Source organism: Rousettus aegyptiacus, unplaced genomic scaffold (assembly GCF_014176215.1).
Source record: "Rousettus aegyptiacus isolate mRouAeg1 unplaced genomic scaffold, mRouAeg1.p scaffold_m13_p_12, whole genome shotgun sequence".
NCBI classification, from domain to species: domain Eukaryota; kingdom Metazoa; phylum Chordata; class Mammalia; order Chiroptera; family Pteropodidae; genus Rousettus; species Rousettus aegyptiacus.
The window spans coordinates 68,331,325-68,354,941 of record NW_023416287.1 but is presented as its reverse complement, the minus strand read 5'-3'; the positions used below and the strand labels follow the sequence as shown (position 1 = coordinate 68,354,941).

The 23,617-nt window shown below is 37.7% G+C and overlaps 1 long non-coding RNA gene across 1 annotated transcript in view; it reads right to left on the bottom strand.

Annotated features, from left to right (window-relative positions):
* The window catches only part of LOC107517389, a 47,377-nt gene extending 24,106 nt beyond the window's left edge, over positions 1-23,271 (bottom strand). Inside the window, exon 1 of the long non-coding RNA XR_004953709.1 lies at positions 23,153-23,271. This is a non-coding gene — a long non-coding RNA (uncharacterized LOC107517389). The remainder of the gene's footprint in view (positions 1-23,152) is intronic.
* Between the last annotated feature and the right edge of the window lie 346 nt (positions 23,272-23,617).

Genomic DNA, 23,617 nt, shown 5'->3' with positions numbered 1-23,617 from the left:
ATCTGGAAAGAAAATTGTCTGGGAAAGAGAGCGATCACCACTGTCACCTTCGGGTCTTCCCCTGCAGGCTGTCAGGCCCGTCTGTGTGGTTTAAGAGATGGCTTCTCCTCTGCCATGACCAACTAGTGGTGCAAAGCTAATCAGAATTCCCCTCATGCCACAGCTATTTCTTAATCTTAGTTTTTGTATCTAAAATAGTAGATAATGAAATTATACTTTCCAGTTTTAATATATTTCATTTTTGATTGCAAAAGAAGTTACAGAGGATTACTTATGCTTGGAACTGTATCTGAGCTCTTCTAGGGAAGATGGAATTTGATACCGCATCAATTCATTTACTTTCTTTTCAACTGGATTTTCAGAAAAGCAATTTTTGTGTTTATTTATAATGTTTATCATTGCCCTAATGCTAATTTAATCTCTTTGAAAAAAAAAAAATCTTCAGGCTGGTAATAAATGATACACTGGGAAATAGGGAATTGATAATACTTACTGATTTAAAACTCTGACGGAAATTCCAGTTTAAATCTACACTTAGGAATTATTTATATCCTCTTATGTCATATCAATTTAAATAATATCCCACTCATTGGGGCATAAAGAATAATGCTAATATTAAAGTTTCTATTTAATATTTGCTAATTGCACATGAAGGGGTTATATCAGCTGCATTTAGGGTATTTTTATTTAATTTTACTGTATTAGAAAATTCATGAGGTTAACTCTCCTGAAATTATTGCTTTTAAATATTAAATAATAAGAATATTGTCCCCATGATGCACCCTGAATCATGTGGCCTTGAATAAACTTTCTCCCTGTTGCAGAGGGAGAAGAGTAGCAGAGCACCAGGTCTAATCTTGTCGATAAATAAGAGTGATCATACTCTCATTTTTAAATATCAAATAAATATGCATTTAAAAAGCTGTTTTATTCATGATGTATGTCCACCATTGATAGGCTTGTAGACTTTATAAACTTCATGAAAATTGAATGAACGTGATCATAGCAAAGTTGGGTCTTATCCTAAAGGGATGCATATGACTCACAGTACCCTGCCTCAAACTCTTAGCTTGATCTTCAGTTTTTAATCATTCAAAAGATTTTAATTAAATGTCTCCATAGTGGGGCAGAATGGTGAAGGCAGAAGGAGATTTAGGTCCCAGATCAAGACACAATCACATGTCCATAAGCTGTGTGCACTTGGTAATATTGCTTAACTTCTCTGAGCCTTGGTGGTTTCTTTGTCTATGAAATTGAAATAATATTGCTACCCTGGAGAGCTTAAAAATGGAATATCAGAAACAAATGATTTTAAACTCTCTAGTCTATAACAGCATAAATAAATGCCTGTAAATTAGTGTTCATAAGCTTTGCTAGTCTATGGGCACAAAATGGTCACAGTAAAATAGCTTAGATTCTACTACCTCTTTTTACCATCTACTCACATAGGACCTCTGGAGTCCAACAACATAGTTCCAAGGACATTTTTTATGCATGCTAATCATTAAGTATGAATAAATGCTACAATCAATTCCATATCTGCCATCCTACCCCTGTCCCTGCCCCATTAACACCACATAGAAAAAATGTTTTACAGAGTTGATCTTTCTGTGTCTGACTCCTTTAACCCCATGGTGATGGTGATTTCTCTCCCTAGAGACCCCAGACTTGAGCAGACATACCCAGATCTTTCATAATCACACTTATATTCTATCTGGAACACCCCACCAGGAGAGACTATGGTTTCTATCGAGCTATTATCTTATCTAGCAGCACTGTCTCCAGAAACAGAGGCACTCACTCTAATAAAGGAAATAACTTATTTATGCAATAAGTGGAAAATAATACACTTGGAAGTATATTATGCCGGGCATAAACATGATATAAACAAAATTGAGAGGAGACAGGGAATCTCATGTGTTGGGACTATTAGGGAGAAGTTCAAGGGGGATGTGTTTTATCTGAATGTAAATGAGGGGGTTGGGGAATTGGGGCAGAAATGGGGCAGGATGAAACACGGTGGCACTGGAGATCGGTGGAGCATTTCTCTAAAGCAGAAGGCAAGTGCGAAGGGATATTACAGAAGAAAGTTGGCCAGAGGTAAGGAAGAAAAGAACTGTGGTGTCAGTGATGACGCAGGTGATGCAGGTGATACTGGTGGTGATGATGGTGATGATGCTAAATACTGCTGTCTTTTATTCTTACTTAAAATCAGTAAAACATTTGTTTCCATTATAAAATTTGTTCTACCCTGAATTGTCCCTATTTCCTTTTTGGTCCTTATTGTTATTATTCATAGACCATGTTTACAGCATAGTAATGTTGCAGCAACAAGCGGGAGTAAAGATGGGCCACATAGCAATGTCGTCCCACAATATAACACCCTACACTTACCAAAATAAGCAGAAAAACTGACTGGTGAAGTACAGTTTCAGCTAGAACTGATATATCCCTTCATAAGACAACTCTGTTATTTAACTTTTGTTTTTGTTTCCATATTGATGAAACATTAATAATATTTCACTGTTAGAAAATAATTAAAACTGTGACTTTTTTATCACTCACATAGCTAGTTTCATGGACCCCAATATTTTATGTCCTTTCACATTTTATGTAGTTATAATGTCCCATTTTGTCACTGAGATATGAGAACAATGGTGAATTCTTATAACTAGGCCAAGAGAACACTGTCATATTCTATTCTCACCATTCCTTCTATGCTGCAGTTGTCCAGAATTAAAAAATATATCTCTGATCAGAAAACCATTCTTAATTTCTTAACTGTTTTACTTTTCATGGAAAAATGACCCAGTGAATCTCACATCTGTTTTCTTTTTGAATGAGGACCTAAGTGAAAGAAATTCCTAGAGTGCCAATAGTAGACTTGTGTGGCAGTAAGAAAATTATTCAAATATTAAGAAAGCATATTCTAGAAGGTACAAGCATCACCACTGCATAGAAATTATAGGTAATAAATTCAGGTGCAATACATGTAAGAACGTTCTTACAATAAGATCTGTGGGGGTAATGGCATGGAAAGAATTTCAGCACTGAGTGGAAGCTTCAAAGGGATCATCTCAAGGGGCTCCACCTATCTATGAACCTCTGACAATTTCAGGCAACATGATGCTCAGCCATGTTATTTTGGGCCCCAGAAGTCTGTGCAAATTTATCAAACAATCAGAAAAAATTTTCTGCCTGTCAAATTTCAACAGGAGGCCAGAACCAGGCCTGGGGGTGTCTGACACGTAACTTTAGCAACATGTGCTAGGGCCGCACTCAAACATTCTTTACAGGCAGAAATTTTTAATATTGAATAAGGTAATCTATGGGTTTAGAAAATATATTGAATAAATGTACCTGGTTCATGAGACTAAACATGAATTCTGTTTTAACACATAGCTAATAAAATAAAGCCCTATATATGAACATATCTATAGTTAATATTTTTTTAAATGCCTCAGTTTGGAAGACCATAGTTGACTAATGAACAATAACTTCAACTTAATAAATGCTGATATTGACCAACAAAGAAAAATCAATAGCTGGTTAATAAAAGAAAATACAAATATATCAGACTTTTAAAATCAGATGACATATTACACTTAAATTATTTCCAAAGGATGATATTTGCCAAGAAAGTAAAGAACACTGAATGTTTAATTAGAGGTATATTATCAGTGTGGCTATTAGTTAATTTCCATAAATAAATAAATATATAAGAAAGAAAAAGAGGAAAAAGAGATCTGCTTCCCAACTCAGAGAGCCTGGTGATGACACACAGGAGAAAATATAACATGGCTTGTCCTATAATTAAAAATGTAGGTGACATCTTCATAGTACAGGGGTGGGATATTACAAAAAGATTACACCCCTACACATACATATGCACATCCTGACCTAAATGATCTACTCATGTCTTAGCGATGATGGAAGAGAAATGAAGAGCCATGGCTGGCTTTCCCCCAGGGACAAGTCTTTGCCGAAGAATGAGGAGTGAAATACTAAGGACAAATTTAAAAACTTGGTACAGTTACCTGCCTATTAATAAACTCTGACACCATGCACACTCTAGGCTCTGATCCACCTGTCAAAGATAAGGTGGTTAAAAGGGTAGGCTGAGGAGATTGTGTCTTCACTGCTACTGTTATCACAGTCTCCATCACTATCACTAGGAGCCAACACTTAATGAGTGAGTACTCACCCCAAATAATGAAGCCAAGGCATCACAGGAAGCCTTCCCTCATTTATTTTTATTAAGTCATTCAATCCTCACAAAATAATCTGCATAATGGGCTCTACCTATTAGTACTTCCTTTTTATCGGGTGAAGGGATTAAATATTAAAGAGGTTAAATAGTAGGGCTGAATGCAGACAAATGCGAAGACTTAAGAGGTTTTATTATTTGGAGTGAGAGGTGTGGGTATGAATGGTGTAGCCAGTCAAGGCAGCAGAAACAGTAAGAGAAGTCCCAGAAACCTGCAATGAAAAGATGATTTAGCCCAAGCGTGTGCCTGGGCATTTGACACGATCCAGGGTGTGGTTCTAGAGGGAGTCTATTAAGATGGATTAAGGGAAATGCCACTGGAGATGGAGAATCAGAATAACAGATTCGCTATGTGCTAAGTAATCTGCATACTGGGGGAAGCTCTCCAGCAGGAAAGCAAACTGATTCTCGAAGTGACGGATCAAGTCAGGCTCTCCAAATCTTGACATCCAGCATTCCAGGATGCCGTGCCTTGTCCTGAAAGACACCTGCTTTCTCAGCCTACTAGACTCACCTGCCTCACTTAGGGCCCACACTTTGGCAATGCCTTCCCACAGCTTCAAGTTGCACTAAAGGCACCTTGAAGCCTAAATGCTAATGTGCATCAAAATGGCTAAAGTACTATCTCTAGTCCCGGCTGAACTGAGAAACACCCAAACTTCCATGTTCAGTGCAATGAACTGATTGATATCTGCTGCATAAGAAGGTTTCAAGAATAATAAGAACACTTTGGGGACTCCCTGTACTCCCCATTTGGTCACTGTGCCTATAGTTGTTCCATTAAAATGCCTGCTTTTAACTTAAATGGCATTCTCCTTTGTAATCAAAGCATGGTTTAGACTGATTTGGGGTCATTTATAGCTTGTAATATATGAGGGATCTGAGGGCAGGTACTGCGAAGGAGAACTAGGAGCCTGAGGAAAAAGAGAAACTGGTGGAGAGGGAGTAATCCCAGAGACACAAAAGACAGACTGTCATGATGTCTTAATTCCAAAGACCCCTTCTCAGGAGAAACATCTTCAGCCTTCGTTATTCATTCAGTGCATGGACCTCTAGGCTCTCTCCTGTTTACCCTAGTCAAATGGTAACATTTCTGTTAGACAAACCATGGAGTTTGTGAGGAGGAGGTTTTAGTCAATAAAATCAATATCCATAACTAAAATTTAGTCTTGTTGTATATTTTATTTCAAATGTATATGGAATAATCTATTATCACAAAGCCCCAGCCACAGCAAGGGCAGACTATGTCTTCATCCTTCTCCATCATGGGGAGAGGCTATAGTTTCACTTGCTTACCATAGACCTTCCTGAGCCTAGAGGTCTATGAATTTTTTTTATGTTTTTCTCAGACTTAGTGTCAGCTAAAGCTTCAAAGAATTTAAATCATAAAATGTCTTCATAAAGATGATTGGCCCTGGTGAAAAAGTGAATTATTAGGCCAGTTCGAACAAAGGGAAATCATCACATCCTGACCCTTCCCAAAGTACAGTCCGTCCAGGCTGCTTGTGACCCTTTCCTCCCCCAGCTGACCAGTGTGTCAGCTGCTGGGATAAAATTCTCTCTCAAAGCCCATCAGGCTAAAATATCAGTGAGTGAATGGATCATGCCCCAGTGGGACACTGGTGTCTAGAAAAGCAATGGTTCAGGGTCTGTGAGACCCGGGTTTGCTCCTGGCTCTACCATGAACCAGCTATGGGAAGGTGGATGTGGCATACCACGTATTAGTCAGAGATCTTATTACTAAGTGACAGAAATTCAACCCAAGCTTGCATGTGTCGAAAAGTGACCAAACTAGCTTGTGTGAGTGAGAGGAAGTCCAAGGAATGAGGACTGCTTTAGTCATACATATGCTGGATCCAGTAGTTGAAATGACTCATTTATCTGTTTCGCAAATATTGGTTGGGGGTCTACCTTGGGTTAAGAGTGGCTCTAGGTGTAAATCTCTAAATATATAAGATGACAGGTAGTGATAAGTGCTATGGAAAAGAATAGCATAGAATTGGGCAGAATAGAAGTCACTGGTGTTTGTTTGTTTGTTTCTTTGTTTGTTTGTTTACCAGGTGGTCAGAGAGGGTGATATTTGGATAGAGGCCTGAAGGAAGCCAAAGGTATAAAGCCTTTCAGCGCCTTTGTCATTGCTCTCATCTCCACTAAATCCACATTATGTCTTTTGGCTCTGATTTTAATCTGGACTTAATCTCAATAGGTTCATTCCACATGGCAGCAAAGATGGACATGGGAGACTTCCAGCCTACATGGCTCTGTCATCTCATCACTTAGGAGAGATACCCTCTCTTTCAAAGTATCCCCTTCAATCCCTAAGTAATAAGATCATTTTGGACTCCTCAGCAGAGAAATGGTATATGGTAATTCATAAACATGGATCACATGTATAGATTTGGGGCAGGAGAAGCAGGGACTAACAGCCTTACCAGTTGAAAATACTAGTAGAAGTAGAGATGGGAAAGGAACATTGGCCATGGAAGAATAATAGCTATATTGTACCATTGCTTCTCATCTGTAATAATATATATATTAACTTTTCACCTAGGCATACCTAGGTGAAAAGTTAAAATATACACTAGTGACAGTGTATATAAAGTGTCTTATACACAGTGACTTGGTCCTAAGAACCTACTTTTGGCCTTGCCCCTGCTCTGTGTGTTTTTTGATGGAGGCAAAAGAGCAAGGGAGGCAGCAATATAGGCTTCTTCCACCCTCCCCTATTCTTAGCAGCTGCCACAACTCCCTCTATCCCTTGGGGTTTTTCCCCTCAAAAGTGGCAATCATCTTCCACATTCTTCCCAGCATCCCACTTCTTTAGCACCACTAAAAAAAGCACTTGGGCCCTTTCTTTATGGAGATTGTATTGCTAATAATTCAGGGGAATAGGTACAGGAATATCAAAACTATAAACAACTGAAAGCCATAAACAACTGAAAGCTATAAATGTTATCGTATATTACAAAATCCTTACGTCTTTGATCTCAGGCCTAAAAGTTATATATGATAATAAATGAAAGCTGGCTTTCTGCCCTTAATCTCTGAAAGGGGCTCCATGTAAACTCAGCTTCTTTCTGAGACCCCCCTCCTCTGCCCATGAAGAAGGCCCCAACGTCACGGCACTCCCTCTCCCCAGCATGTACACCTCAAGGTCAGCTCAGATCAGGACATTTCATGTTCTTTTACCTTAAAGTATTGACCTTTGGGAGTAACACTGAGAATAGAGAGGAGGAGATGGACAGAGGATAAATCAGAGGTCTTAGCCACTGACTAGATGGGGGAAGTATGAAGCAGGGAAAGGGGAAAGTAGCGAAGACTGACAACTGATAAAATGGCAGGGAGTGGCTCTACAAGCCAGAGAAGGAACTGGCTCTGAGAAGTTGAAGGTATTGAGTGCTTTTGGATAAGTAGAGTGAGTTAAGTGTGGGACATCCAGGTGAACTGTAGTGGTAGCCGTGGAGACAGAAAAAGACAGATTCAATTGGACTCTGAAGAAGACCAAGGAGTACTGTGAGTCCTGCATGGAGGAGGAGGAACCCAGAAGAGAGAATGAACATGATTTGCCTGACTGTAAATGTTCACTGAGAGGGGACGCAGTCTGTAAAATCAGCATGGATAACACTTTATCATATCTGGATCTCCCTCCCTCACATATCTTTCCTCTCCCTCTGTTGCTAAAAGTCAGTGTGCCAGAGTGCCCTCTGCCTTCTCTCTCACTTGCAGGACTCTTGGGGTGAGTGCTTCTCTTAGAACACCCGCTGCATCCCTCACAAGAATGCACTCAGGTCTACATTTTACACTCTCAATTACTTTCTTCTCCTACTCTCCCATTAAACTCTGCCCTGAGTCTCATCTTCTCTGTCCCTGCTTTCATATTTTTCAATAGAGAAAGGGATAGAGACACAAAGAGGAAGTCCATGAGACGCCCTAGAACCTTTCAAATTCTACCATATTGGCTCAGTTTCTTGATACAACTCAGCTCGGGGCTGAACAAAGTTGGAGTGAATGTTGCAGCTGTGCCAGGGGCTGAGCTGAGGCCAATGGGAGCTGAGCAGTCCTTGTGCACTCACTCCTAAGTCCATTTATTTTCTAAACGACCAGCTTGAGTGAGGTAACCCTGGCAATTGTCAGGTAATGGATTACTTGGCTACACATTGCTTTCTACAATATGGGTGATGATAATAATTTTACATACCAGTACTATTTCATGACCATTGCAAATGACGGTGTCCAAATGGAGGGAGAACAGTGTGATTCAAAGTGAGGCATGGCCCAGGGACAAGCACAGGACCCATTCTGCTTTTCCCCTGCGAAATGTCTCCCCTGGGCCTGAAAGTGACGTTTATCAGCAAACAGTTATTATTACTGTTTTTATTATTGCCTCAGTTAGCATTTATATGGCACTTTGTATTTTCAAGGTGCTTTTCAATCATTTTTATTAGTGAGAGAGGGCAGATTTTCAGGCACAGGTAGAAGGAGGTAAGAGGCTGGGTTTTCCTCGTAAAGGAAAGATGTTTCTGCAGACAATCATTCTGCTCTCTAAATTTGACTTTTCAAATGGTGGTTGAGAGATATAGAAATCATTTGGGCAGTAATTATCCAATAAAAAGTCACTAAGCCAACTGAAATGCCAGGAGAGAAATTACAAATGCCATACTGCTCTACGGTCACAAGGAGAGAAATTCATTCATTCATGCATGTATGCATGCAATTCATTCATCATAATTTACTGAGAAATGAACACTTTTCTTCTACCATGGCTAGGCCTGGGAAGAAATGCATAGAAAGCAAATTCATGACCTTTATCTTACAGGATTTGAAATCATAATTCGGAATATAAAACACAGCCACATCAAATAATTAAGACCATGAAGTAAATAGTACTGATTAAAAATATAAGAGGGAAATAGAGAAAGAAGCTGTATATGTTTGTGCAGTAGTATTCAGAACAGGCTTCCCAAAGGAATGTAGACTTGGGGCAGATTATGCAGGTACTCAGAAACTTTTTTGGAAAAGTGACCTAAACAAGACACCATCCCTGTCTGCCAGGAATTTACAGCCAAACAGTTGAAGTGATAGTGTTCTCATATTTAAAGAGAGATCCATGTATTCTAATTAGTGAAAAAGATATGACAATCTTACAGATTTCAGAGGGAGGAGATATAGCCCAAAATGGGTGGATTTTACTTAGATGAGAACTTGTGTCAGCTAAAGTTATTAAAGAAGAATTTCTAGGAGAAACATTAACACTTAGAGTTCAGGGAGAAGGCACTTTCGAGAGGTCATCTGTTTACAATCTGTTATTGAAGGTGGTCTCTACTTAGTCATCTAAGTATAAATATGTCACTCAAGATGTCCAGAGACTCTCCAGATCTTGAATGTCAGAAAAATCCTTTCTTCTTACCTTTTTTTTCCCTATTTCATTCAACAACATATAATTCTAAGTGGATGGTTAGAGTGTTAGGAGTTTAATGCAAATGCCTCAAAGACAAAACCAGGTAATTGTGTGAGAGAGTAAGAGAAGGGAAGATGATAAACATCATGATGTTCTTCCTCTGGGCACAAGTTGCAGAATGGAGTCCAAGAGAAAATTATGTTGGAAAGAATGGAGATTTGGAGGTATTATTTCATCTTGGGATCAAATATACAATCCTGGAAGAACATTAGAGCTTAAAAAAAAAGGAGGGTATTTACAAAGTGATACTTGCAAGCAAAATTAGGAAGACTATGAGGATAGTTTCCAGCTTGCTTTCCCAGTGAGCACTTCTTTTCTACTTTCCATCACCTTCACTAGCTACTTACTTTGGGTTCTGATTTCTCAGTTTTGCAACCCTGGCATTGGTGTGCTGCGGTGAGCAGAAGGCAGGGCTACTGAATGATTAAGCAACCAAGTTGAAGACCTCTGCTAGTTACTGATATGTGAGCTTAAGGAAGTACATTAACTTGTATAACCCTGATTACTCATTGTATTTTGGGTGTTAACTACCTCACTGGGCTGTTGCGAGGATGCAATGAGAATATATGTAAGGCACACAGCATCTTCTCCAACACATAATAAGTAATCGCTAAATGTTATTCTTTTAATTATATTTTGAATTTATCCAAAAGACACAAAATTTGCTGTTTAAAATCCTTTCAGGATTCCAGTACCTTCCAAAATGATAATGAAAACAACCTTAAAATCAAATCTCTACTATTCTATTAATAACTATTTCAATAGTTTACATTTATTTGCTTTTATATTTACAAAAACTACAACACAATCTCATTTAAACTTCAGATAAAGTTTATGTTTAGCACAGGAGAAAACTGGTTTGTAGAAATTAAGCAATTTGCCAAGTCACACAGCTACTGAGAAGGGGAACTGGGCCTTGTTTAAGTCTTTAGCGTCCAAATCTTATATAATTTTTAGTACTTTGTACTATGTCCCCATGCGCATACATATAAATATTAATATAAACTTATTTAGAAAGATAAATAAGTCACACAACCAGGCCTTCCCTCCTCTCCTAGAAACATATATTTGTTTAAAGAGGAACTTATATTTTATAACTCTAAGTAATTGTAGAAGACAAGTGGAGGGAATATTTTGGAAGAAGATGAAGGTCATAGATATCTTTAATTCAACATGTCATATATATGGCCAGCCATTCCCACTATGACAAGAGTGAAGACAATTTTATCCATAAAGCACCTGCCTCTGTCTACAAGCAGAGGAGAGGAGGAATGAAGCATCCTAATTGTCACAGGCACATCAAACCATTTTTGAGATTGAAAAGAGTAAAGGGCCCAGCCAAAAGCTTTTCTAGCATTTCTACATGAAATTTATAGTCTTACCCAATAGTTCAATCAATAAACTTGAGTGGGAGCCAGGAAATGAAGAATTTCTATTTGCTGGAAACTTTTTGATTTGTTCTATTATCATAATTGATGACCTGGAATCAAGAACTTACTCAACCAGAATATCAAACATCTCATTCTTGCATAGACAAATGCCTCTGGAAACCGATTAGGAAAATTTTGATTCACTTAGCTTTTCCCTTCCCTGGTAAATTCCTACTTCTTTTCCCTGCATATCCATCTGATTTTAAAGCTACTCCATAGACACGTGTGTGGTGGGGCAGAGAGAGCCTTCTGGAGAGATTTTTCATAGTCTGTGTGGTCAGAAAGGGCCACTTGTTCATCAAAGTAGGGTTACAGAGGGGGCATTTGTGAAATTTCCCTCTAAAGGTACTTTGCTCCTTCCACACAAGTCTTGCTCTATATTCCCAACTTTCAAATGACCAGTGGCCCATGGTATTCAATACAATTCCCTTTGTTTCTCATCATTTTTGAGCACTTCTTTCATCTGGTGATCCCACAAGTACCCCAAGCTCATGATCTTAGCTCTGCTCTTAGAGTGAGCCCAGCTTATAACTCCAGATGCCCTCTAGCTGGCTCCTTTGACATTAGGTTTCTACTTAAACAGCAGCTCTTCGGAGAGGGCTTCCCTGATCTTTCTAGCTAAATTGCATCCCCAGGCCCTTTTTGTCATATCACCCTGTATTTTTTTCTTATAGAATTTATTACTCTCTGAAACCATCTTAATTATTTGATAACCTATTCAGTACCTATTGCCCCGCACTTGAAAACCCCACAAAGGCAAGGCATATTGACTTATTTATGCCATATCCTCAGCTCTACATTAGTGTCTGCCAGGTAGTAGACACTTAATGTTTATGGAAGTGAAGAAGTGAAGAAGTTTCATGAATTTAGTTTCCACGGCTTTTTGTGCATATTCTATACTGCTATGAAAAAAATTTTAAGCCACTTCTTTTATGTATTGATGAATTCTTTCATCAATTAGTTACTCAAAATAAGAGCTCATGTATTCTGTGTCTATTATACCTCCCATGGCTTAAAACTGGACCTGGTAAATTCTTGGTGATTGATTAATAATTGAGAATGAGAAAGTGGCAACTGTGTAACTGAAACCAGAATAACCATTATAAATCAGAAAACGCAGGTATATTAATAAATATTTGGAGGTTATCAGTTGTTCAAAGAAGTAGTATAAGTTTTTACTTCACTTTTGGTTGTGCTTTTGGTTGAGAGAATTCAATAAGGAAAAGTACAGATTTAAATGAAACCGTAGATGCAAAAGATATTGGGCAGGAAGACCAGGTGGGATATTGTGAATGTAATGGAAATGAAAAGCTGGTAATTACAGTGTAAACTAGGCTCCTATGTGTGGGACACTGAAGAATGACAAAGTCTTTGGTAGAAATCAAGGAGTCGACACAAGCAACCCATTTAGGGATGTGTGTGGTGGGGTAGATTTAGGTTTAAAAAAATTGAGCCAAAAATGGTGACAGGACATGTAAGAGGAGATGTCTAACAAAGTGGAAAAAAAGTGAAAGTGGAAACAGAGATTAAGCAAGCCATTCTGTTGAAGGTTGTCTTTGATCTGTGGAAATGGGTAAAAGTTTCCAGCAAAAGGAAGTGGGGGCTGAGGACAAACCTTAGAGGACATACATAGTAATGGAATCACTCCTAAAGCCAAAAAAAAAAAAAAAAAAAAGTAATTTAAAAAATAATGGGATTACATCAAACTAAAAAGATTTTACACAGCAAAAGAAACAAACAAACAAACAAACCACAAATAATCCAATTAAGAAATGGCAAAGGGCCTTAATAAACATTTTTCCAAAGAAGATACACAATGGCCAACAGGTACATGAAAAACTGCTCAGCATCACTAATGATTAGGGAAATGCAAATTAAAACCACAATGAGGTTATCACTTCACATCCATTAGAATGATCATCAACAAAAAGACAAGAAATAAATGCTGGTGTGAATGCAGAGAAAAGGAAACCCTTGTGCACTATTAGTGAGAAGGTAAATTGTTACAGCCACTATGGAAAACAGTATGGAGGTTCCTCAAAAAATTAAAAATAGAACTGCCCATTAATATGACCCATTAAGTCTACTTCTAGAAATATATACAAAAGAAACAAAAACACTAACTTGAAAAGATACTGCACCTCCAAGTCATAGCAGCATTATTTGCAATAGTCAAGACGTGGAAACAACCTAAATGTTCATTAATAGATGAATGGATAAAGAAGTTGTTGTGAGATATATATATATATATGATAGACACACAGCCTTAAAACTAAAGAAACCCTACCATTTCTGACAACATGGATCGGCCTAGAAGACACATGCAGAAAGACAAATACTGTATGATCTCACTTATATGTGGACTCTAATTAAAAATAAAAAAACAACAACAAAAATCTCCACCAAACTCATAGACAAAGAGAGCAGACTCATAGTTACCGGAGGCAGGGGGTTAGGGGAGAGGGAATTGCAGGAGGGTGGTCAACAGGTGAAAACTGCCAGTTATAAGAAAGTTCTAGGGATGTAATGCACAATTAACTTTGCTGTGTGATGTATATGAAAGTTGTTAAGAGATTAGATACTAAGAATTTTTATTAGAATAAGAATTTTCTGTTCTTTACTTTTTATTGTATCTACATGGGATGATGGATCTTAATTAACCTATTGTGGTAATTATAGAAATCAAAAAAAAGAGCATATTTCATACTGTTAAAATATGAAATACCTCTAAAAGTCTTATTTCTGTAGACAGAAAATAAGTAACCTGAAGGTTAATGCCTCTGGTTTTTATGTGTCTAGTGGGGCACTATTCACTTATTTTAATTATTTGAAATTTGTATATTTAATTCAATTAGCACATAACGTGTTATAGTGACGAGATACTAAAATACTTCCTGACGAGCCCCCTCCCTGTATCTCAGCACCTTTTCCCAGGGGTAACTCTTTTGTGTATGCCACCTCCATCCTTGTCTATAAATTTTTACGCTTCCAAGGTAGAAATATAGTTTTGTTTAGTTAGTTTATAATAACACCAAGTGGTATTAGCCTGTGGGTCATAACTTGAGGCTTTTCTATGCTAATACATAGATCTACATTATTCATGTCTACTGATGCACGGACTCCCAAATAACAGCTGTCCATGCTTTACTTAACCAGAAACTTCTTCATGAACGCTGACTCCTCTGTCCATGTCTCGTGTGCCCGTGAATAATTTTTCAGGGTTTGGGCACCAATACTATGTGACATCGCTGAGTTGGAGAGTACAGCCCCTGTCCCTTCTGTTTCTTGTTTCAACCACTCAGGGCCTAATACTGGCCTGAGCAAAGAATGAGTGAAATAACTCCCAGCTGAACTAAAATCTCTCGAGTCAACTATTTCCTCTGGCTCTTTCATCCCTTTCACTGCCTATTATAACAAGGTGGCATTGTTGTCACCATCACTCTGATTTTGTTCAGGTACAGAACAGACACAGAAGCAATAAGGATACTGTAGAAGCAAAAGCAAGCCTATGACCTGGCCCACTGAGGAGCAACTTGGCCTTTGCACTCTTGGACTCTAGGATGAAATAAACTGACATAAAAAGAGGGCAAGCATTCTGCCAAATGTCCCATTAAAAATCAGGCACTAACTAGATTATTTGTCTCTCCTTAATCCCAAGGCTTGCCTGTATCTTCCTACCCACAAGCCCAGAGAATTCACGTTGCCAACTTTTTAATGCACTGCCACACTTAAACATCCACCACACCCAACAATTTTATACTTTTCACTTGGTCCCACTCAATCCCATGTGGTGTTTTGAAAATATGTAAAGGGAAAGCGAGGCTCCAATATTTTTCCTCTCCTCATAAATATGGCATTTTAAATAAGTTTCATACATATTCATCATTTGCTCTTTCTTTTTTCTAAATGTGCACCTATAGTTTAAGTTTTATTCATATCCTTCTCTGGTGCCCTGGTTTGAATTGAAAAATTGAAATGTAAAATATTAACCAAATAGTAAGGTGTCTAAAACTCAACTTACAGTGTAAGGCCTGAAAAGAAAAAAAGACAATCTTCCAATAATTTACAAGCAAGATAGTAAAAGAGCGTATCCAACTTAACAACAACCAAAAATCCATTACAGAGCACTCTGTAAACAGAACATTTTTGATGAGTGAGAGATTGATGTAATTTGTGATGTCAGTGTTATTAGTTTGGAAGAACACTTCAAACATTTTATCTTAAAAATTCTCAGGTGAATTAAAACTTTGTCAAAGTTTCTAAAGAACTTAAAGATTCTTACATATTGGTTCTCCTTAGCTACATGTCCAAATGTGTCCAGCACAGATAAACTCCATCTAAAAATCATGTTTTTACTTCTTTTTCTCCCTCTTTTTTAAAAAAAGAAACTGAGCCGGAAATCTCACTTAAACAAGCTGTCTCACAACATTTCTGGCAAATCCTGATTCCAACTAAGTTGAAAATATCTCAAGAGCAGGCTGTCATACAGAATTTCAGTGCTTCTACTCCTGGGAAATGCAGAAATAGATGAATATGTGGGATTCAAGAGCTTCAAAACACTTTCAGAAAAAGCATCTTGATGTGAACTTGAAGCTGACCTGATTTTAGCAGAGAAGCATATGCTGTCCCTCATGTATCAGTGAGCTATTGCTGTGTAACAAATCTCTTCATCTCATTGGCTTAAAATAATAAGCATTTTTTTTTTTATTGCTAATGAGTCTATAGGTCAGTTGGTCAATTATATTCTTGGCAGGGCTCAATAAAAAGTCTATATGTAAAGTAAGGTAACTCTGCTGATCTTGGCTGAGTTATTGAAAGTTGATTGGCTTTAGGGTAGTCTAGGATGCCCTTGATAGGACAACTAGACTCTCCTCCATGTGGTCTCTCAACCTCCATTAGACTATCTCAGGATTATCTATGTGGTGATGACAGTATTATGAAAGAGGGTCTAAGTGGGCAAAGCTTCTTAAGGCTTAAAAGTGATACACCATCTGCCACCTTATTTCTTTGGTCAAAGTAAATCACAAGGGCAGCCGAGGTTCAAAAGGCAGAGATATAGATTCCTCATTCTTGGTGCAAAGTCATCTTGCAAAGAGTATGGATATAGAGACCATTAAGAGAGGCAATTTATGTATTCATCTATCACACCCAATTTTTAGAAAAAGACTTTTGAAGAATCCCATAAAGATTTTTTAAAGTATACTCTCCAAAGTTCATCTGATCACAACCTTTTCAACAGGCACTCAAACACTAGTACTTAATGAGAGCTCTGTGGATATGTGACTTATTAGCTGGAATTTGAAGAGAAAATAAAAAAAATAGATGTTAAAGTATTGATATTTAGAAAATAAATAAAGATTTACATATACTATCCTCTGTGTCCTCTTCTTTGAGCATACCAGCAATGCAGCATTTCTTAAAAGACTACTCCATTAATGTATCCACAACCTTCAAACCACTGCCCGCTATTCTGCAAGTTTAGATGAAAGCATCTTAGCCTAATAGATGGTGTCAACACAGGTTTTTCAGAAAAGAATCAATATGAATATTCCTTCCTCAAATGGCCCTTACAAGATGTATTGATTAAAATATTGAGAAATTATGGCTACTAGGCTTCACGGCCAGGAATTATAACCAGGTCTACATATGTGTACTTGATGAAAACTGGACCCAACTCTCACCTCACCTACAGAAATTGTAAGATTTTGTTAGTTATATGATTTAGAAATGTGACAATCATAAACACCTTCAAATTGGTGAAATATAGCACCAAATATCACTGTATTCATCATACAAAAATATTTTTTTTCCTGAATACAACTCTAGTATGCTTGCTGTCTTTCAAAATGAAATACCTTTTGTAAAGTTTGTCTATTACTATCTAATTGGAGAACCCAATTAAAATGATCACTTCAATTGTTTCCAAGGTAAAAAAAGGTTTTCCTTAAGAATCTGGGTGACATTGCCTCTGCAGATATGATATTCCTTTTAGAGGTCCTTACATTACTGGAACTCACGGAGCATGGGGCAAAAAGGACATGCGGACATAGCGTTCAGGGTACTTTTTGTTCTTTTACCATCTTTACCTTTTCAATAAATTAGTGTCTCAAAGTTTAACCTTCGTCTATAATCCATTTGGGGCTTCCTCTCATAACTCACTCCAGAAGGAACATTAGTGGATGTGAGTTTTCTCCCAGGGATTCGCTCTCCTTCTGTTTTAAATCAAAAAATGCTTTCGCAAATTAGCCAAAGGAGACAGGCTATAAGCTCCCTGTAAGAAACCTTCAGCATGCCCTCTGGACTTTTTGTCTGGCTGTTCATTCTCACAAGTTGTGCAAGTTAGGATGGACATTAAAATCTACATGGAAAGTGTCAACGGCACATGTGAAGACAAGCACATCTTCTGTAAAAATAATAGGCATCTGCAGAGATACTGCAATTAAAATACACAGCAGAAATGCTTACCGATCAGAGGAAAGCAGGTTGTTTTCAGATTTTTATGGTGGAAACATGTTACAGAGACCATGCTGGTGCACACCCCTCATTTTACATAGGAAGAAACTGAAACTAATTAATCCTTTATTCAAAATATAATTATGAGAGTCTATCATGAGGCAGGACTGTTCTTGCCCCAATATGCAACAGAACAAAGATCAAGAGACATATCTGAGGGTACACAGCTAGTTAGTGGTGAGCCCTGCACTAGAACTTCAGTGCCCTCACTCCTTGACCAGAACTCTTCATAGTATCTGCACCTTTAATTGACTCAGAATATTTGGAAATAGAAAAAAAAAAAGTACATTTTAACCTCTAATGTCTTAATCGAATGTCTGTTCTTCAGTTATTCACTTAACTTTAAGAAAGCAAAAGAAAATCAGTAAGAGAAGGCTAACTGGCATTCTTAGTAACAGAACTGGTCTGTCAAATCAGCACCCAGAGACCGCTGCATTTCATACACTTGCTCTACTGTTTACACTGCCCGGACTCTGCAAAGAGTCTGTGTAAAGTGTAGAAGGGGACATCAAAGGAGAAAGACCCGGCCTCATTCCTCATAAAAGTGCATAATTATTCAAACTAAAAACAACAACAACAAAAGCTAGTGTAATAATTGGAGGAAAGATGCATTATAATGTATACTAACTGGGGCTGAAAAAAATAGAGTAGTTCAGTGTGGAGTTAGTCAAACACAGGCTTCTGGGGAAGAAAACCTTGTGTTGGGTTTTGAAAAAAAGTATAGGAACTACTAAGATTCAAATCTTCCTTTATTTGTGAAAAGTCTTAATACTTAGAGTTTTCTCATCTAGTATTTCATTTCTTTTCTTTAGGGGTACTTCTCAGACATGCTCAAACCTCTTTTCCTTTCATAGCTATCATTACAGTGTTTTCAATCTTGTTCATTCCATTTCTTCTGGCTTACTATTTGCAAACCCAATGTTCATCTCTCTTAATATTTTTGCTTGTTTTTTTTATTATTATTTTTTGCTTGTTTGTTTGTTTGTTTGTTTTCTTCAGAGTTTTTTCTACCTTGTGCTGTAAGTAGGGATTCTTTCTGTGATGGTTTTCTTTTTATCTTACAAGCTGTTCCAGTCCTGGTTCTATCTCCTTCAATCCTCATGCTATATCTAACAGAATCTCTTGCACCTCTGAATTGTTCTACCTTATATTTTATTTAATAGAGGCATTTATTTTCCACTAAAATAAAATCTTGATAATATGTTCAATCCCATTTTCCAGTTGAAATATGATAAAATTTTTCTGGAGCATATTCTCTCGCAAGGTACCATTCTTTTGTTTGTCCTGTTTCTTTGATCCTTTTTAAAGAATGGGTCTATGTGCCTTTCTGTTTACTACTGATTTTTTGAATGTGGACGTTCTTCTAGGATCATCTGTTGGTGGCAGAGTGGAGTTTGCAGGAATTCTCATTATGGCTGAGTATATGAGTTCTCATTGCCATTCGTGGCCATTATTTCTGGCCAGCAACCAAGGTGATGCCAGCAAAGCTTTCCACAATGCAGACTTCTCTTCTACCCACTTCTCCAAAAACTACCATTCTGCAAATGTGGGTTACAGTGTCACCTGAAATTGCCTGATTCTTTTGAGACTCTCTTTCATGAATTTTTAGGCAAGACCACAGCAACATTTACCTCAGGGATACTTCTATCTCACTACAGAGGTAAGAGCCCTCTGAGTGCTACCAAAACCTCATCACTGCGGAGGTTCCTAGTCTGGCTGGTGGAGATGGGCACTATGCTGACTCCATGAGAGCACCACTTGCTCTCTCCAGTGATCCTTCCAGGTGGTTCTCTCCCTGGCTTGGAGCAGTTTCCTCACAGTACACACTAATCAGTGTTCTGCTAAATCCTGAGTCACCCTCTATAGATCTCCAGGTTCCTCTCTACGAGTGGCTTTGTCCTCTCTGTCAATGTGCCCTGCAGACTCTAGCCATCCAGACGTCCTCAATATCCCAACCCCACCTTCTCAACTCATGGTGTCCACTGGGCTCCATTTGGCTCCCCCCACTCTACTCCAGAGTCTGAAACTCTCTCAAGGCAGTCAATTCGGGAAACTATAAGACTTAGTTCATTTGTTTCCCATCTTTCATAGTTCACCATCTATTGTTCGAGGTCCAGATTCTTGGAATCCATTGTTTTATAAGTTTTGTCTTCTTTTTTTTTTTTTTTTTCCTCTGAGGGATTGTTTTAAGCGTAAGGATAAATCCGGCCCCTGTTACTCTATCCTGGCCACAAGAGAAATCTGGGTTATGGTAATTGTTTCTTTAGCTCCAGTTTCTTGCTACTGAAGACTTGTTCCAAATAGTATCCAGAAAAACTCACTCTATTTCTCTTGTTCCAAAAAAAGAATTGCTGGTTTTGTTTCTCAGAATGCACAGCTTAGGCAGGAGACCTGGGTTCTGCCTTCATTGTCTGAGATATTCACCAAGGAATCCACTCTCAGCATGATCCTGCACGGCTACTTAACCTTCTCTGCATTGGCAGCCCTTCATCCTGTATTGTGGTTAAGAATAACAGATGTTTCCTAGGCATGTTGTTGCACATTTGCTTTTCATTCTCCTTTATTTGGGGAAGAAACCATCATGTTGATTCAGCCTTCCCTTCATCCGATGCTGAGCTCCTCAGCAGGTAAGGACTATAAGTTGATATGCATAGAAGTCCCTGAATGTGGCACAGAGGCTCACATTGGGAACTCTTAGGGACATTTGCTGATGATCAGGAAAAATGTAAGGGAGTTAATAACATCAGCGGAAGAACAAAAGAGGATACGATAAGAACTCAGCAGAGTAAAAGCTGAATAGACATATTACCTATTTGTTCCAATTTGAATAAAAGTCTAAATATATAACATTAAGATTTTTAGTTAGGATATGTATTTTAGAAATGTTTAAATAACCATCCAGATAATAATGACAATGTTCGGGGCCAGTAGATAAAGGAAAAAGAAAGACAGCTAGGAAAACAAAGCATGTAAGAATGCAAACATGGCAGAAAATATTTGTTTGCATTTCTCGAATGCTCAGTAGGAGAAGCAGCTTTCCTCCTTGCTAACTGACACCTCTTATCTTGGCTTCTATGAAGCATTCACTAATGGAAATAAAAATGAACCAAAACTTAGAAAAACGTGATAGTGTCAACTATATACAAGGAAAAAATATAATTACTTAGTCACTTTAATTATACATGCAGAGTAAAGCAATTGCTTGCAATTTACTGGTGTATGCCAAAAACAACTTAATATTAATAAATATTTGTGAGAAATTACTTTGTAAATTTTAATTACTTAACAAAAGCAATAAAATAATTTTTAATTAAAAAGTATGTACACCCATAAGTAAAATGACCCTTTGTATTCCACTGTAGCAGCTTCTTTTAGAACTGAAGGATAACATTTCTGAGCCCTTAATTATATATAAATCATGAGGGAGAAAAAGGGCTAAATACAACAGTTTGTTCCCCAATGGAAAATTAAGAAAAAAAAATTGTTAAAGGAAAGAAGTGAGGATTGAAACCATGTTTCCTGAGATAATCTCTTCATGTTTTATAAGGAACTTTTTAATTCTGGTTAGGTAAAAATCTAAAGTACTGAGGATTGTCAAGAGTAATCTATAACCCTGAAGTCTCGAACTCTACTTTTCTGCTCTTACTACCATGCCAGTCTCCACTGGGCTAACTCATTACGATCGTTAGTGAATGAATTAATTGGTATTCTCTTACTGGAAATTGCAACCAACTTATGGAAATTAGTACTGATGACTTTTTCAACAGGCATAAATAGTTCTATGCTTTTTATTAATAATTCCAACCACTAATCAGTTGTAATTGAAAAACAACAATTTGCAGGGGTGGGTTACTACAATGCCTTTTCTCCATATGTACAGAGGAAAAGGTTAAGTGGGATGACCTTATTTTGTCATCCCAGGAAACCCAGACTCTTCCAACATCTCAAAAATAGCTATAGCAAAGTACATAATAGAGCAGTTTTCCTTATTTCTCAACTCAGCGATGCAAAATTCTATCCCGTACTGGTGTATGACAAATCCCCTCATTGTTAACACAGGAAGCTCATAGAATGGAATTATTCTAGGTCTCTATATAAGTTTTATAACTGGGTTCTCTACTGAATTTTTTAAGTTCCTGAAATTCTGGTTAAAAGTTTCATTTAATCTTATTCTTCTCATAGAGCCCCACAGGCAGAGGCTGGGGTAGGCTAAAGGGGGCAAGAAAAGGACATTCTCTGAAGCAGGCCTGTCTTCTGAGAGATGATTTACTGAATGACCTCCCTGGCCACAGTCCCCCAACTTACTTCAATCTGAATAGGAGAATAAGGTCAGACACCTTCAACAATGTACACCAGTCATTCCTCTGATAACAGCAAATTAGCCCTGGGAAGGAACACGTATCAGCCTGAAAAATTCATGAAGATTCAAATCTGCTGCCTAATTAGCCACAGTGGTTGATACAAGAGAAAAAAATAGCTCACAACTAACAATGTCAAATTAGGGGCATTGGCTGGACCTTTCCATTGAATGGTTGAATAGATGGAAATACCCAAATGACCGGTTAAATACATGCAATCATGCCCACTCAAAAGTTTTTTTGTGATTATGTCAAAACTTTTGAATATGGGTGACACACAAAGCATGAATTTAAGTCAAGCTCACTGTCAAATTATATATATATATATATATATATATATATATGTATATGTATACACACACACACACACACACACATATATGTCTATGTCCATGTGATAGAAAAAAAGGGATGTGAGTTTCAAATAAATATGAATCAGGAGCAACAGGGTGACCACAATTTCCCATGGGGCTGAAAATATACATTTTCTCTAACTTTCCCACCAATGCATCAACCTCTCTCATACACATACCTGCACATGTACACACACACACACACACACACACACACACACACACTTGTGCTTGAACACTTCTAGTGAAATGTATAACTACACATCACAAATGTGTTAGTTCCCCATTCCAAACAAATCCGACTCCTCTCCCAAATCTTCAGCTTAGTGATGCCCTAATAACCCTAAAAGATGTTCAATAAGAATAAAAGTCTTTATAGCTACTGAAAACCTGGAGAACGTGGACAAGAGTAGGCACACAGCAGACTCCTTCCATGCCTCTCTAACATGTGGACAGTCAAGAGCTGAGGAAGGAAAGGAAACTTAAAAATAAAATATTTATAAGAACTAGTGGTGACTATTAGAAGAGTATTTTATTAACTTTTCTTTCCCATGGAAATGGAATTGGGCATGGTAAGGCTCGGGGACCCTGGGACAAGTTCACATGTACCTTTTGCTTGGGATCTAGATCATTAGGAGGAGTTAAAGGGCAGAGGGAAAAATCAGAGAAAATGAAACAAGGAATAGTCTACTTACCTTTTGTTCTAGACTCTAGATCTTACAGAGCAACAAAGAGAATTTTGAAGTTTCCTTCCAGTACACAGCACAACTCACCTTGGTTATAGGAGAAAAATTCTGCCCAGGAAGAGAAAATATGCATTTGCTTCAGGCAGTCATATAACATCATCTCTGGGGAAAGTCAGTCAAATGATGGACAGATGAATGGAATGTACCAAAACCTGGAAAGAAAAGCCATATTTCATTATTGAACTGTTATAATTGTTAAAGTTTCGTACTGAGTCATCTTTCCTATATAACACACACCTACTGGTTATTGAAAAATATATAGTATGTATTTATATAGAGATAATAAATGTGTATGTTATGTAATATATATTGTACGTTCACATATACATATATTTGCTAAACTATGTGCTAAGTGATGATAAGAAGGATCCAAGACAAAGAAATATGTGAGTTCCTCTGGCATCATGAGCCCAGAAATCAACTTGCGCAAATAAGACGCACATGAGAGAAGTATACCTAATAACGAAGCTTACGAAAAAGCAAGCGAGATGG